This window comes from Phacochoerus africanus, chromosome 2 (assembly GCF_016906955.1).
Source record: "Phacochoerus africanus isolate WHEZ1 chromosome 2, ROS_Pafr_v1, whole genome shotgun sequence".
Lineage (NCBI taxonomy): Eukaryota > Metazoa > Chordata > Mammalia > Artiodactyla > Suidae > Phacochoerus > Phacochoerus africanus.
The window spans coordinates 67,358,446-67,376,288 of NC_062545.1; the positions used below are offsets into that span (position 1 = coordinate 67,358,446).

Below are 17,843 nucleotides of genomic sequence, written 5' to 3' on the forward strand. Positions count from 1 at the left end.
GAATCAGTGTTACTAAGAAAACCTGAGCTGAAACTGATGCACTGTGGGAGGCTCAGTGCAGACAACTCTGAGAGCTCAAAACTCCAGGGTGACCCAGTCATAGGGGGCTCTACAGTACTGCAGGATTTACTTACAGGAGCTCCACCAGATTCCCACAGTAAATATCAGAGAAAAATCCCCTTGGGCTTCTAGCAAAGGGAGGGGAAAAGAACCCTTCTGAAATACTCCAGAGCACCCTGTCCTTAACAAGGCCTGCTTTCAGGAGAAACTAGTTAAGCAGAGCCTAACCTGTTGGGGTATCATCAGAGCCTAACTAACCCTGGGAAAGGAAATACCCAACTGTACCCAGCTCTAGCTATGCACATGGGAGAAGGGAAATACCCCATTCCTGCCCATCCTTTCTCATCTAAGGCGGGAGAGTGGAAAAAAAGGGAAAACTCTGTGAAGTTCACAATTCAGAAGCAGACCTAATCACATGACTATAGAATACTTCCCCATACTGCCATGCCCCAGCTCACCACATTACCTAAGGCCTATTTATAGCAGTCCTTTTTACCCAGTTCATTACGTCCATCTATCCAGAAAAAAATGACAAGGTATACCAAAAGGCTAAAAGCACAATTTGAAGAAATGGGGCCATCATCAGAATCAGACATGGCAAGGATGTTGGAACCATCAGATCAGGAACTTAAAACAACTATGATTAATACATAATATCAGACAGTGTAAGTGGAGAGATGGAAGTATTTTTTTTAAGTCTACTCTATTTATTTATTTATTCACATCTGTAGTTGTTTAATGATCGTAACAACCCAATTTCACAGGATTTCCATCCCATAACCCAAGCACATCCCCCCACCACCCAAACTGTCTCCTCCAGAGACCATAAGTTTTCCAATGTCTGTGAGTCAGCATCTGTTCTGCAAAGAAGTTCAGTCTGTCTTTTTTTCAGATTCCACATGTCAGTGAAAGCATTGGATGTTGCTGTCTCATTGTATGGCTGACCTCACTTAGCGTGATAATTTCTAGGCCCATCCATGTTGCTAAAAATGCTGGTATTTCGTTCATTTTAATGGCTGAGTAATATTCCATTGTGTATATGTACCACATCTTGAGCCACTCCTCTCTCGATGGACATTTAGGTTGTTTCCATGTCTTGGCTATTGCAAACAGTGCTGCAATGAACATCAGAGTACGTGTGTCTTTGCGAGTCGTGGTTTTCTCTGGATAGATGCCCAGGGGTGGGATTGCTGGATCAAATGGTAGTTCTATGTTTAGTTTCCTGAGGAATCTCCATACTGTTTTCCACAGTGGTTGCACCACTTTACAATACCACCAACAGTGTCATAGGGTTCCTTTTTCTCCACACCCTCTCCAGCACTTATTGTTTGTTGACATTTTGATGGTGGCCATTCTGGCTGGTGTAAGGTGGTACCTCAGAGTGGTTTTGATTTGCATTTCTCTAGTAATGAGTGATGTTGAACATCATTTCATGTGTTTCTCGGCCATCTGTATGTCTTCTTTGGAGAACTGTCTGTTTAGATCTTCTGCCCGTTTTTTGATGGGGTTGTTTGTTTTTTTGGTATGGAGCTGCAGAAGGAGTTTATAAATTTTGGAGATGAATCCCTTGTCAGTCGATTCACTTGCAAAGATTTTCTCCCATTCTGTGGGTTGTCTTTTTGTTTTGCTTAGGGTTTCCTTTGCTGTGCAGAAACTTTTCAGTTTGATTAGGTCCCATTTGTTTATTTTTGTTTTTATTGTCAATACTCTGATAGGTGGATCTGAGAAGATATTGCTATTCTTTATGTTAGAGAGTGTTTGGCCTATGTTTTCCTCTAAGAGTTTTAGAGTGTCTGGTCTTATATCTAGGTCTTTAATCCATTTGGAATTTATTTTTGTGTATGGTGTTAGGAGTGTTCCAATTTCATTCTTTTCCATGTGGCTGTCCAGTTTTCCCAGCACCACCTATTGAACAAGCTGTCCTTTCTCCATTATATATTCTTGCCTCCTTTGCCATAGATGAGTTGGCTATAGGTGCGTGGGTTGAATTCTGGGCTTTCTATCCTGTTCCGCTGATCTATATTTCTGTCTTTGTGCCAGTACCATATGGTTTTGATGACTGCTGCTTTGTAGTATAGTCTGAAGTCCGGGAGCCTGATTCCTCCAGCTCCATTTTTCTTTTTCAGGATATCTTTGGTTATTCTGGGTCTTTTGTGCATCCAAACTTTAAAATATTTTGTTGGAGTTCTGTGAAGAATGTCCTTGGTAATTTGATAGGAATTGCATTGAACCTGTAGATTGCCTTAGGCAGTATAGTCATTTTGATAATATTAACTCTTCCAATCCACGAGCATGGTATATCTTTCCATCTATTTGTGTCATCTTTGATTTCTTTCATCAGTGTCTTATAGTTTTCAGAGAGAGATGGAAGTCTTAAGAAAGAACCAAAAAGAAACACTAAAAGCACTGTAATAGAAGTGAAGAATGCCTTTTGTGAGCTTCCTGTAGACTGGACATGGCTGAGGAAAGAATTTCTGAGCGAGAGAATATATCAATTGACATTCTGAAAATGGAAAAGCAGAGAATAGAGACTGAAAAAACACAAGAGAACATCCAAGGACCATGGGATGACTACAAAAGATGTAACATATGCACAATGGGAATGCTGGAAGAAGTGAACAGTGTTCTAGGAACAGTATGTAGTGTATGCAAAGGCCTTGTAATGGGAGGGAAAATGGTTGAGTCCAAGAGACTGAAAAATGTTATCTAAAAATAATTTCAATTGATGTAGTATCTGAAAAAACCTCTTAAATGAATATTAAAACATTCTGTTTAACTGAACAAATAAATAAAAAAATTATAATATACATCATATTATGTTAAATTTTATAATATAAAATTTTATAATTTAATTCTATTAAATATGTTTAATAGAGATATTAAAATAACCATTACATATCCTCTCAGTCATGAATTATGTCTCTTGTCTTACTTTGTCCTGCAATAGTCAAAAATATCACAACTACTTTATACTATTCTGGACAGTGTCTTTAGCATTTTGTACTGCTTTAGGTAAGAAGTGTCTGTTGATAACAACGGTCAATGTTTTGCCTCTATGTGTCATCTTGGTTTTCTCTTCCTATGTTGTTTCAGTTTTTTCCTGTTCTCCCTGAAGTCATTTGCCAAAGAAGGGCCATTTATATATGGCGGTGCTATTATTTTTGATTTTAGGTGAATGTCAAGACTGCAGTATTCTCATCTGATGCCTGACGCATCTCAACCTCATATCTGGGCTCCATTCAAGTCCCCATCAACACCTGTCTACCTATCCTAGCCTTGACAAAAGAAATGTTTAACAGCAGAAGAGGAAAAAGACGGTTCAGAAATTTAAAACATGACCTTTCCTTTCAAGGAAATTAAAATATTATTGGGGAAAAATATTTATATAAATAATTATTTTAGGTGCAGAATAAAACACTGTTATTCAGAGAAGAGCACTGAAGTGAACTGGATGCATTGGAAAGTTTTCCAAAGGAGAGAGTGTTTGTTCTAGGCTATGAGCAATTTGTAGAAGAGGAGAGAGGGAGAGAGATTCCTTGCATTCCAGGCACAGAAAATAGTACACACAGATCCATAAAAACGGACAAGGAGGGGTCTACAGTTTAAGCCTCAGGGATGAGGAGAATGATGATGCTATTAATAGCAAAGAAGCTGGGAACACTCAGTGAGCAGGCGCTTTCTGTTAAGCATACAAAATACAGTTAAAGAGAGGGCAACAATCCAGACAGTTGGGCAGAGGTATAGGGAGATGAAATCAGCTTTAAATCTGTTTTACAACTTATAATTTATTCATATCTAGATTTATTTCTACTGTCATAAAATCAACTTCCTTTGACCTTTTACCAGAAGATAATTGAATAACTGTTTTAATACTGCAAACTGTATTGGTCCTCTAGGTTTTAGATATGTCTTACCTAGTTATGGACTTATGAAAAGTTAAATTAAAATCAAATTACATGGAAAGTAGGAATTTGGCTGAAAACACTAATTAATAGCATTATCTAAGTAATCTACTTCCCTCAGTATGAACTTGTTCAAATTTGATTACATACATTACACAACACTTCTCCTCACACTGTGTGTGTGTGTGTGTGTGTGTGTGTATGAGAGAAAGAGAGAGACAGAGAGGAAGGTAGGTTGATTAGACATTGATTGATTGACTCATTGGGAGGCAACAACATTAACTAGCTATTTCCTAGTCTTAGTTCCCAAATATCCCTGGAAAGAGTGGAACATCTTTCTGTGAAATGATTTCAGTATCCAAAGACACACATTTCCCACAGAGCATGATTTCTAAATGCAAACCAACTATTTCATTTGGTGCTAAACTAAAGAACCAATGATCTGCTCCACTACTTGAGGGAAAACTAGTGGCACTGAACTCACTGAGAAGTGGTGTGTCTGAATAGGACTGGCCACTCACAATTATGCTTATTGTACTTTTGGAGTTATTTTCAGGTAAATTTGCTCACTAGTATTTTTTATTGTATTTTTTTACTTTAGAATCTAAACTCTATGTAAGATGTGACTCCACTGTTTTCCAAACCATGTCAATTCTGCTTGAATTACCCGATTTATTGCTTTAATCCCCTGCTTCACCAGGATTGTGAATTTGCTCACTGCCAGCAGTATCAGTATCAGATGCGTCTGCTAACAGCTGAGTACATCTTAGCTTGGGAAAAAATGCTCTGCAGTAGAGAGATCCTTCTAGGTCAAATAGGGGAGCAATAAGATCTTTAATGTAGATTACCCAAAGACAGTGACCTTACTGAAAAAACTGAATTCAGTGATGCCTTTTCTTTGCATAAAAGCAATACAGGGTTTCCTTTACTAATTAAACTAAGGGCTCCTTAATTTCTTCGCAAAATCCATAGACTGTAATAATAATAATGAAAAATATTTCAGGAGTTCCCATTGTGGCTCAGTAGAAACGAATCTGACTAGTATCCATGAGGACTCAGGTTTGATTCCTGGCCTTGCTCAGTTGTTAAGGATCTGGTGTTGCTGTGGCTATGGTGTAGGCTGGCAGCTGTAGCTCCAATTGGTCTCCTAGCCTGGGAATCTCCATATGCCACTGCTGTGGCCCTAAAAAAATAAAAAAAAAAAGATGAAAAACGTTTTAATAACCACAATGGACAAGGTCTTAGTCATTTGAGGAAACCAAAAGGAAAACAAAAAGACAACTTACCGAATGGGAGAAAATAGTTTCAAATGGTGCAACTGACAAGGGCTTAATCTCTAGAATATACAAGCAACTTATACAACTCAACAGCAAAAAAAGCCAACTATCCAATGGGCAAAAGACCCGAATAGACATGTTTCTAAGGAAGATGTATAGATGTTTACTAAATCTTTCTTCAGCAACTACTAGTGCTGGGTATACAATGGTGAAGAAAAACAAAGCCACAATAACACCCCCCAACGCACCCTCAACTCTCACGAAGCTACATAGTCAAGTGGGGGAGCCAGACTTCAATCAAAATGGGCCATGAATAAATGTAAAAAGACAACGGGACAAGCATAAGGAGGGAGGGGTACAAATAATAACAGTGGGTCAGGGAAAGTATCTTTGAAGAGATTACAACTAAGCCAAAAGAGTGTAAAAAATAATATATATATACATAAAATATACATAACACATATACAAATTACATATATACATATATTTTAGGTAAATAAAGGAGAAATTATAGGGTAAGGTTCAAACTTGAGCAAGAGGGACACAGACTGTAATGAGTTACAGGAAAACACTCTTTAGAATACTTATGCAGATTTTATTATTTAACATATTATTTTGATAAATAGCACCCTTTTCATTATTAAATTTGACACAGGCAATGTTTTTGAGATCTTCAAAGAGTTGATATTTGATTTGTATTTATAAAATAGCAAATGAATAATAGTTCCTACAGTTAAAAATTATCCATAGGGAGCTCCCTTTGTGGCTCAGTGGTTAACGAACTCGAGCAGGATCCATGAGGATGCTGTTTGATCCCTGGCCTCGCTCAGTGGGTTGAGGATCCGGAGTTGCTGTGAGCTGAGGTGTAGGTTGCAGATGTGGCTCGGATCTGGTGTTGCTGTGGCTGTGGCATAGGCCAGTGGCTGTAGCTCCAATTTGACCCCTAGCCTGGGAACTTCCATATGCCACAGGTGGCCCTAAAAAGGGAAAAAAAAAAAAAATTATCGGTAATTAAATGAGGTCTCATCGAAAGCTATGACTTCCTTTAAGGATCTCTCCCTTTCTGTTTCCAGTGTTTGAATTAATGGGGAATTCAAAGAATGCAGTAAGTAATTCTTCTCCTTAGAAACGTCATAGACCAGGAGGATGGTGGTATGTATGTGTGAGGCAGTGGAGAGAACACTGGATTTGGGAATTGATACAACAGGTGGATTTTCAGCGCTGCCACTTACACACTATGTGACCTTCTGAGAGTAACTGAACCCTCTAAGTCCCAAATTCCTTATCTTACATTGGGATTTGGTGTGAGGATTCAATGTGATAGTGTTTATGAAAATGCTTAAAAGCTGTAAGTCTTGGTATAAATGTTGGGCATTATTACTATAATAATAATCCCTACATCTGATACCATACAGAATGTTAACTGAGGCTTAAGATTCAATTATTTGAATTTTGTTCTATACTTTTCAGCTGTAAATCTTTGTATACAATTATGTAAATGTACTTCCCTACCTGAAATGACATTTAGTTAATTTACTTTTTAAAACATTATTCAAAGAAACAAGATTATTATTTTTACTGATACTTCACTAGGACTGGCACATTCATTTTATGCAGGTAATCATACACTTTTCCTATAACTGTTATAGAAAATATTGTTTCTTTGAAAACCAATGTTCTCAATACAAGGGACAACCAAATTATAAACAAATTTAGAAATTACAGCTTCTTGAATTACAAGTTTGATACTTCAGGTTTTAGTCTCCAGTCTGCAATTAGGTTTCTTTTAAATCCATATTAATTACATGTTTACTAAAGTACATCAATGTGTGATAAGAAAAGATGCTCTTTTCAGTGCCCTTTAGTTAACTAACTCAAAATTATACTTGTTGCAAGTTTTTTGAAGAAAAAGCACTATGGAGAGTTACAGTACTCTGTAACCCCGTAGTGTTTTATAATTAAAATTCAAATGCTATAACCACCAGAATGCAACAGAAAACACTGACTGTTAGATCAATTAGAATACAAACATTAAGCAGCATTTTATTTTTTGTGGTTTGATTATGGATTCAAGAAGCAATGTAAAATGAAAACCCACTAAATATACTGCTAGCTAACCCTCAATTGCTCTGCCAGACCCTCCTGTGAAAACCACAATAATTTATTCCTGGAATTCCAGTTCACAATTTTCCTGAGCTCTTTCGAATGTGGCATGCTTGCTTCACCACTTAGCTTAGCTCTTATCTCTTTCACGTATTTTATTCTGGGTGTTTCAGAATACTTACAAAGGATATATATATATATTTTTAACTTAGTTTAGCCTGATAAGAAAAGCAGCAAGCCCAGGATCAAAAAAGAGAGCTAGTAAAATAATACAATCCCTGCTTAAAAACAAACAAGCAAACAAAACCCCTTTCTAGCCACTTCTTCCTCAGTAGGACACTCTATTTACTTCCAAATTACTTCTCTAATTTTAAACAACTTGTCTAGTTAATTTCCTGTGTGTGATCACTGAATATAAGTGAGGTTCATTTTCTTATCTACATCATGTAGGTAATTAAAGGAAATTGAAAGTGGGCAGTGAAGCTTTTATGCAACTGGGATTGAAGCTGAATGGAGGGCAGGGAGGTCAGTGGAGTCCATTATATTTTTATGTGAGAGGCTGGTTTGTCTGCCCTGTCCTTGTTTATTTAGTGTTGGCTGGACAGGCTACTAACTGCAAATCTATGTTTCTGATTTGCCCAGCTGTCCTTGAATAAAGACATCTTCCCTGCAAATGTTGAATGACAGTGATTGACAACCTATGACGAACTCTGCCTGCCACCCCCTGCTACTGTTTTCAGATTGCAAAAGAGAAATAGGAATAAAGAAACATCTTTCATAATCACATCAAATGGGCCCTGCTGTTCACCCAATAGTTTTCATTTTGTTTCCCTTTTCATCACAAACCTCAATCTGTTCTGCAAATGCCATAAACTCAGCTAGTCCATATAAAATAAAAAATTAAAAAAATCCCAAACATACATATGTATGCTACTACATTTGGCTAGCATATTTACACTGATTTTAGTTTATTGAGGATATACACCCTTACATAATGGTTTAGTCACACCACTGTTAACACCAACTTATTTGCTTGTCCTCTGAAGAACAATCTGGTACTCTACACTGCTGAGGTATGTCTTTCAGAGATTAGCTGGCACTTGGCTTTAGTTAGGACTCTGGTAGCTTATCTAACACATAAGTCTTACATGTCCTTGTGGCCTTTAAATATGATGATTGTGTAGCTTACCTTTTAGATTTGTTAAAATGAGAAGCTTATTAGATACTCAGCATTTACTTTTTTTTTCTCTTTAGTGAAAGTATGTGAACAAGTGAATTGTTTCAGTGTGTGCATGTGTTTGTGAGTGTGTTTATACATATTTTCTTTTTCTTCTAGGTGCAGTAACTATAAGAGTCTGCTCTACCTAAGCAAATTACTGAGGTGAGAAGCAGCCAGCATGGGTTCATGCCTGGTCCTGTGCAAGGATTACGTAACTGTAAACTAGTACTTTTGTGTCGCTGCACACATCACTGCCTACACCAAACTCACTAAGTAGCAGATAAGAGGGTACTTGGACAGTGGGGATAGCAACCCCATCAAGGTGAGGGACTAAAGAAGTTTTATGCTATAACTTGATCTCTTTCATGGGAAAAGCAAAACTTATAAAGTTAATGAGTTGTAGACTTTAAGCAGCACTTGATTAATTTGTAACATTCTGAGGCGTTAAAACAAACCAAAATTAGTTTCTCACATTCCAGTGCTGTCTTTTGGCCATTGAAGCTGTAGAAAAGGCCTTTCAGTAAATTTCCCTGATAGGAACCCTGTTTAATTTCTGTGCCTTTCTGAACTACTAAATTAATTGTATATTGTATATATTTATAACAATTGAAAAATAATCTGACATTTACCGAACCAAGTCCAGATACATTAAGGGGTAAGAAGATATGCCTCATATTTTTATCTTTATTACTTTAGATAACTTTTTATTCAATCATTATTCTACTAAATAACTGACACTTGTTTTTTAAATCAAATATATATATACATAAATACATAATTAGTATTGTTTCTAACACTTCTGATTTGTACTTTTATTAAAGTTATCTATTAAAACTGAATAAATCACTTACTACTATAATGAACACACTATATCTCTAAAATAAAAGACTGCTATAAACTACACTTACACAGAACTTATGACAACCTTAAAGTGAAGTGGCAAGTATACTGGAATGAACTTAAGATTACAAGTTAAAAAAAAAAAAGAAGAGCCCTTGGTCATAAAACATTTATTGGAAAATGATAAAACTAAGATCTAGTTAAGCAATAATAAAATATTTTTCTAATATGCATATCATTTGCTTTACTAAAATAAAGTATCTGAATACTTTTATTATATGCAGATGGCAAATGTAAACGCTGACAGATATAACTGTAATTACTCATATATCTATGTGTGTTTCTTGTCAGGGCTTATGTGAGTATATATGTCCAATTTGTCTTAAACTTATAGACATATGTTTGGCCTTCAATCAATTGTGGCAAGCACAGAATCATTTGCCAAAAATAAATATGAACAAGAAATAATACCCTATTCTTTCCATTGTAAGAATGACCACCTGGTTGATAGCTGGATTTTAAGGGATCTTACAATAGGGTACCAAAGGGTCTGTTGTACTTAAAATAATTTGAGTGGTAAGAATTCCACTAGAAATTTCTATTTTCCAGGATTTATAGTTAAGTCCTTAAAAAAATTGCTCTTTGATGAAACTTAAAAAAATTCCTCAGTTTTCAAGGATATAATAAAAATGTCTATAGCTTAACAATGTTTAGCTATTTTCCTCTTAAGAATAAAAATCTCAAGGCTATCCAGTTTAAATCCTAAAAGGGAAGAACTGAGATTAGCAGTAATATATAATAATTGTGTTTGGTTAAATGTCACACTTTGCAATCCTTTTTTTTTTTGCCTGCATCCATGGCATACAGCAGTTCCTGGGCCAGGGATCAAATCTGAGCCACAGTTTTGACCTACAGCACGGCTGCAGCGATGCTGGATCCTTAACCCACTGCATTTGGGCCAAGGAATGAACCTGCGCCTCAATAGCTACCTGAACCGCTGCAGTCAGATTCTTAATCCACTATGCCACATCAGGAACTGCTGCAATCTATCTTTAAAAGCTAAACAAATTTTTTTCTAACCACTTTGCTTCTATCTTTAAAACTTCGTATTTTTATTTTAATAAGAGTGACTTGCTTTTTAATTTGCATTCCTATAGTCTATGAGATTACATCAAACAAAAACAAAACAAAGAACTAAAAACTAAAACCCAAACTGGAAACATTAAAACACATTATGTAGTCTAATTACTATCTACTGGATATCTCTCTTCCAGGATTTAAGCTACACATATACAAAAAGTAAAATAAATTTAAAAGTGGAATATCAAAATAGGCCAATATACAAGAAATATTACATGATAACACAGGAGTGATGGATAAATTAATGAAACAAACACTGGTGCCATGAATTTAGAAAGAGTAGTAACCGCTGCATCTGAATAAGGGACTATTTTAAGGACCTGAGCCAAGATGCATGGATGAATGTTAGACATGTTGTCCAGGTGGGAGTCATAGGCAGAGTCAAATGCAGTTGAGCCATGTTTACAGCATGTTTAAAGGTGAGAGTAAGAAGGTTCAGATAAAAAAGGAAGGCCGTAGAGGGCCTTGATAGCCAGGTTAAGGAAATAACACCTTATTATGTACATAACTTTAGATTCTGGAGGGGAGGAATGATGCAAATGGTGTTTTAAAACAGGTAAACTGTCAGGGATGCACTGAGTGGATTAAAGAAGAAAGAGAAGCTAAAGTAGGGTGATCATTTAGGAGACTGTATAGCACGACTATTTAGGAATGGCGTGATGAGAACCCAAACAGCTGAAGAATGAACATTCTTTAAAAAGGGGAGAAATGAGAAAAAAAAATGATGAAGGAATAGTCTTGATAACTGGTATAATATGTGTAATTAAAAAGGAGAAAATAGGAGCCATAGGTTACTTGAAGGAATTCATCTGGAGTCTGAAAGGATGCAAATACAACTGAGGACAGGAATTCTGGGAATAATGAAGAGCAAGGTTGAGACATTCTTGCTTTTCTCCTTTTAGTGGTGTACCCTTGGCATATGGAGCTTCCCAGGCTAGGGGTTGAATTGGAGCTACAGCTGCCACCCTATACCACAGCCATAGCAATGTGGGATCCAAGCCATGTCTGCGACCTACACCACAGCTCACAGCAATGCTGGATCCCAGACCCACTGAGCGAGGCCAGAGATCAAACCCGCATCCTCATGGATACTAGTCGGATTCATTTCCTCTGCACCACAATGGGAACTTCAAGACATTCTGAAGTTGGGTCACAGAGACACAATGAAGTGGGAATGTCCACTGAGTAAGGAGAAGTTGAAAGTGTAGTTTACGAGAGATGTCAAGATTGGTGACTATGCTATGAGATTCATCCATTTAAAGGTAACACTTTAAACTGTAACTGTGGTATGACCTGAAAAGTGAGTACATAGGAAAGTAAGAAAAAAATATTGAGAACAATTAGAGGTAGACAGAGGAAGAGAAGCCAGTGTCAAACTCTAAGAAGAAGAACTAGATAAGATGTGAAAGTGCATTTCTAAGGATGAAGAGAGTATCAAGAAGTAGTAACCCATGCTGTCAAGTGCTACAAAAAGATCAAAGAGAACAAGCACTAAGAAAAGACCCGAGCACTGGATAATTAGGAGGGCAAGGGGTACCTCTGAAAAAGTTATTTTTTCTTGATTTAAAAATTAAAAAATTTTTTTTGATTTTTATTTTTTCCATTATAGCTGGTTTGCAGTGTTCTGTCAATTTTCTATTGCACGGCAAGGTGACGCATACAAGTATTCATTTTTTTTTTTCTCACATTACCATACTCCATTACAAGTGGCCAGACATAGTTCCCAGTGCTATATAGTAGGATCCCATTGTTTATCTATTCCAAATAGTTTGCTTCTATTAACTACAAACTCCCAGTCCATCCCACTCCCTCCCCCTTCCCCTTGGCAACCACAAGTCTGTTCTCTATGTCCATGATTTTCTTTTCTGTGGCAAGGTTCATTTGCACCATATATTAGATTCCAGATATAAGTGATATCATATGGTATGTCTTTCTCTTTCTGACTTACTTCACTTAGTATGAGAATCTCTAGTTCCAACCATGTTGCTGTAAATGGCATTTTTTATGGCTTAGTAGTATTCCATTGTGTACCACCCTGAACATGCCCGAACTCATCTGATCTCAGAAGCTAAGTGGGGTTGGGCTTGGTTAGTCCTTGGATGGGAGACCTCTGAAAATTTTGGACAATAGGAATCCAGATTACAGGGATCTCTGAATAGATGGATGGAAAGAAAAGAAACAAGTAATGGGATTTCATTTTTTATTTTGGCAGTGAATGGGAGAAAGGAAATAAGATGGTAATTTGAAGAGGATGTTAAAAGCAAATAAAGAGGTTTCTTCTCCAAGGCTAAGGGTGACCTATACATGCTTAGAAGAGATTTTTTTTTTTTTTAAGCTAAAGTTACAAAATTGTTTTAAGGTTTATAAGAAACAATATTGAGTGATCTACTGAGAATACTTGACAACAAAACAGTTACGAGAGGGAGAACCATCTCGTGTGAATCAACTGTTACCTATCTTATGAATATACTACATTTTGTTTATTCATAGTTTTGGTTGTGTCCACTCTTTGGCTGTTATGAATAATGCTTTTATGAACATTCATTTACAAGTTCTTGTGTGAATATATTTTAATGCCTTTGGGTATATACCTAAGATTGAAACTGGTACACCATACGTTAGCTCTGCTCAACATTTTAAGGAACAGCCAAACCATTTTCCAAAGTGGCCACACCAGTTTACATTCCCACCAGCAATGTATGGGGGTGGGGGGTGTTCCAGTTCTCCATATCCTGATCAACATTTGTTACTGTCTGTCTTTTTGATTATAACCATCCTAGCATGTGAAGTGGTATCTCACTGCGGTTTCAATTTGCATTTTTCTAATGATTGCTGATAGTAAGCATCTTTTATGTACTCATCAGCCAGTTCTATATCTTCTTTGGGGAAATATCTATTTAGATCCTTTGCCCATTTTTAAATTGAGCCATTTATCTTTTTATTTTTGAAGTTAAAAAGTTCTTTATATATTCTTGATGCAGGTCTTTTATCAGATATATGATTTGCAAATATATTCTACTTTCTTGATAGTATCATTTGCAGACCAAGAGCTTTTTTTGATGATGTCCGATTTAAGCTCTTTTTTCTTTTGTTGCTGGCTCTTTTGGTGTTTTACTTAAAAAGCCATTATCCAACCCAAGGTGAAAAAAATTTACACCAATGTTTTCTTCTAAGAGTATTAGTTTCAGCTACTACATTTAGGTCTATGGTCAATTTACACTTAACTTTTACATATGGTGTGAGGGGTCCAATTTTATTTTTGTATGTATATATCAAATTATCTCCTTAGCATGTGCTGAAAAGGCTATTCTTTCTCCACTTTAATGGCTTGGTAGCCTGATATAAACTCAAATAACTGTAACTATAAGAGTTTATTTCTGGACTCCCAATTCTATTTGATTTATAAATATGTCTATCCTTTGCCACAATTTTGATCAGACTGGCTTTGTAACAAGTTTTGAATCAAGAATTTTGTCTTCCAACTTTGCTCTTCTTTTTCAAGACGGTTTTAAGCTATTTACCTTGCATTTCCATATGAGTTATAGTATGAGCTTCTCAATTTCTGCAAAAAAGTCAGCTGAGATTTTGATAGGAATCATGTTGAACCTGTAGATGAATATAAAGAGTACTGCCATCTTAATATTAAGTCTTCTGATTTCATGAATATGGGATATCTCATTTATTTAGATCTATAATTACTTTCAACAGTATTTTGTAATTTTCAGTTTATAGGACTTACACTTCCTCGGTTAAATTTATTCCTAAGTATTTTATTCTTTTTGATGCAGTTATAAATGAAAATTTTTTTTTCATTTTATTTCATTTTGTTCATTTTTAGTGTATAGCAATACAATTGAATTTTGTATAATGATCTTGCATCCTGAAATCTTTCTAAACTTTTTAACTCATTCTAATACTATTTTGGTGAATTCCTTAAGGCTTGTCCATATTTAAGATCACGTCTTCTGGATTTGGCAATAGTTTACTTCTTCTTTTCCAATTTGGATGCCTTTGATATGTTTTTCTTCCCTAGCTGCCCTAGGTACAATATCCAGTATGCTGTTAGATAAAATGGTGAGAATAAACATCCTCATCTTGTTCCTGGTACTAGGAAGAAAGTATCCAATTTTTAATTATTCAGCATGATGTTAGCTAAGGGTTTTTCGTAGATGCCCTCTGTCAGGTTGAGGAAGTTCAATTCTATTCCTACTTTGTTAAGTGTTTTCATCTTCATCATGAAAGAGTGCCAGATTTTGTCAGAAGTTTTTTGTCTACTGGATTGTGTGGTTACTTTTATTCCATTAAACTGTGAACTACATTAATTGCCTTTTGGATGTTAAATCAACCTTGCATTCCACTTGGTAATGGTTTATAATGCTTTTACTCAGCAGCAGGATTTGGTATGCTAGTATTTTGTTGAGGATCTATATTCACAAGGGACATTAGCCTAAAGTTTTCTTGTGATGTCCTTGTCTGGTTTTGGTATCAGGATAATGCTGCCTCATAAAATGAGTTGGGAGGTGTTCTTTCATATTTTTGAAAGAATTTATGCAGAATTGATATTAACTCTTAAAATGATTGGTAGATTTCAGCACAAAGTTATCTGAGCCTGGACTTTTCTTAGTAGAAAATGTTAAAGTTACTAATTCAATTTTTTTCTGTTATAGGTCACTTTTAGGTGTTTTAAATCTTACTGAGTCAATTTTGGTAGTTTGTGTCTTTTTAGGAATTTGCCCATTTCATTTACATTATATAATTTTTGGGATATAACTGTTCATTGTATTCCCTTATGATCCTGTTTACTTTTGTGAAGTCACTAGTAATAATCTGTTTCATTACCAGTTATAGTGACTTGAATGTTCTATTGTTCTTGATTAGTTCTGATAAAGATGTGTCCATTTTGTTTTTATTGACTTTCTCTACTGATTTTATAGTTTCTATTTCATTTGTTTCAATGCTAATCTTTATTCTATGCTTTCTTCTGCTTGTTCTTTTTCTAGCTTCTTAGCACTTAGAAGGTTAGGTTACTGATTTGAGATATTCTTTAAGTTCAAATTTTGTTTAATATAAAATTAAATGAACCTTTCTCCACAGCTTTATTTTTTTAAGATAAATTTTTTTTTCTTCAATTAAACTGTCACCTTTCTGATCACTCACTATAAAACATTAGGCTCTCTTTAAAGGAGATTAAATTTTAGTGGCTTCTTTCAGGGACCAGTATCCTCAGTTCTTTAATACTGCTCCTTCTTTGACTCTTTCAATCTTATTTAGTGCAAATGGTATAACAAAGCCCCCAATTAATTAGATTTTTGAATGTGACATAAATTCTGTGCCTTAAAAAAATACGATTATTTACAAGGCTCCCAATTCACAATGAAGGGAATAATACTATACATCTGTATAAAAAAGTTATGCTAAATCTCTATTTCAGTGACCTGAAAGTCTCAACAGTTTTCTAAGAGGGAATACACGGCATCATTGGTAAAAATCTGAATTTCAAGCTACAATGAGCTGTACAGATCTGCATATTTGACTATATGTTGAATATATTCAAATGTACCACAAATTCTATGTAGATGGTTTATCATTATTAATACAAATATAAACTTAATTTTTATAAATAGTTGCTCCTTAGGATAGTTTGCCAACATCACTAAACTAACAACTACAAAGAATACATGTAACATAATACAGTAAACTTGTGAAATGGGTCAGTCAGTGCTCATATGAAGCCTTGTAAGTTTCAAAAATTCTCTTCCTAGATGTCTAATCAACAAACCAATCACTGAGGCCCAGAGTCTGGAAGATGAGACACCTGTGCCTTAGCACCTAGAGTGCCAGAAAGTCAGTCATACTGACTGGATGGGTCCTACTCTCTTACTGGTATTGGAGAAACAGCTCAGATGTTTCTCCAAATGTAATAGATTTTATGGCTTTTTATTCACTAAGTAGAAAGTTCCTTTTTTAAAATCTTTAGAAACAGCCTAAGGGAACTTCTGATTTATTTGAAATACAAAAATCTAGGTTCTCAGAGGAAACTCACAAAAATGGTTGCTCGCATATATTATTGTATGCATGAACCATTCCATTAAGAAGCAAAGCCTTGTGTTGATTAGGAAGAAAAATGTGGATATCTCTAAAATTTCTGAAAAATTCTGGTAAGTATTCTAGTTTTCTCCTTGGGTTCAAAAAATGTATGGCTTAAAATTAAGGATTGATTCAACAAACAATTTCCATTCTCTCTTGAAACAATGTTCCTTATGGAAAGTCAAGTGCTGCTATGGAATTAATCATATGATTTGCAGACGAATGAAGAAATTATAGATTTGTGGGGTTTGGGGTTCTTGTTTAGGCTAGGTATAGTATTTAAATTATTATTTTCTTATGAGCATGTCAGGTAACTGACAGTAAGAGCTGGCTTATTTGGTACAGGCTGGGCAACAATTACTTAAATTTATTAGCAGTCATTACTACTTCAAACATTATTAACAAATGGCTCTGGGCTTCATCCTAACTCTTCAGTTAGTTCTCTAGTCCCTCTGAGATTTGCTTAACTATCATTCCATATTATGTCCCCTGGCTAGATCCTCATAACTGGAAAGCCTTCCTGACCCTAACAAATCTTGCATTTTGTAGAAGCCTCTTCCATGAAGTGCTAGTTATTGCCTTCTACTTAGTGTTTTTTAAAAATATGTATCTTTTCTTGAACTACAAAACGTTCTTGGTAAAACAACAAGATCTGGACTCATTATTAGCAAAATTCCATAAATTAACTAAAAGAAAATGTCTAAGGTGTGACTAGACTCATGGGAGGATTGTAAGTAAATATCTCAGAACATATATATGTCATTCTATTCAAAATGACTAATCTGAGAGGTTATAAATTCCTTCCAATAAGGCTTTCTTCACTCCAAACATTTTGAAACTTCTTTTGTGGCAAAACAGTCAGAGCTTTAGGAACTACACATTACCTTGTAGTCACAACCAATTTTACAATCGAAAGTTATACTGTCTGACTTAATCAAATTTAGTCTTTTGACTAGGCTTTAAATGACTGCCTGCTATTTCCTCAAAACAAAAACAAATGTATGTGTGACTGGGTCACTTTGCTGTACAGTAGAAAGTTGACAGAGCATTGTAAACCAACTGTAATGGAAAAAAAATCATTAAAAAAAGTATCATTAATGAATACCTCTTTGACCCATCATAATCAATAGAAAGTGCCATGCCATGGGCCCACAAGAAGTTAATTTTTTTTTTCAAATAAATCTAGTAATAAACAGCTTTTAAAGATAAATCATC

The 17,843-nt window shown here is 35.4% G+C and overlaps 1 protein-coding gene across 2 annotated transcripts in view; it reads right to left on the minus strand.

Annotated features, from left to right (window-relative positions):
* Positions 1 to 17,843, minus strand: part of ASCC3 (activating signal cointegrator 1 complex subunit 3) — a 330,962-nt gene that overhangs the window by 32,310 nt on the left and 280,809 nt on the right. The gene's annotated exons all lie outside the window — the stretch shown is intronic.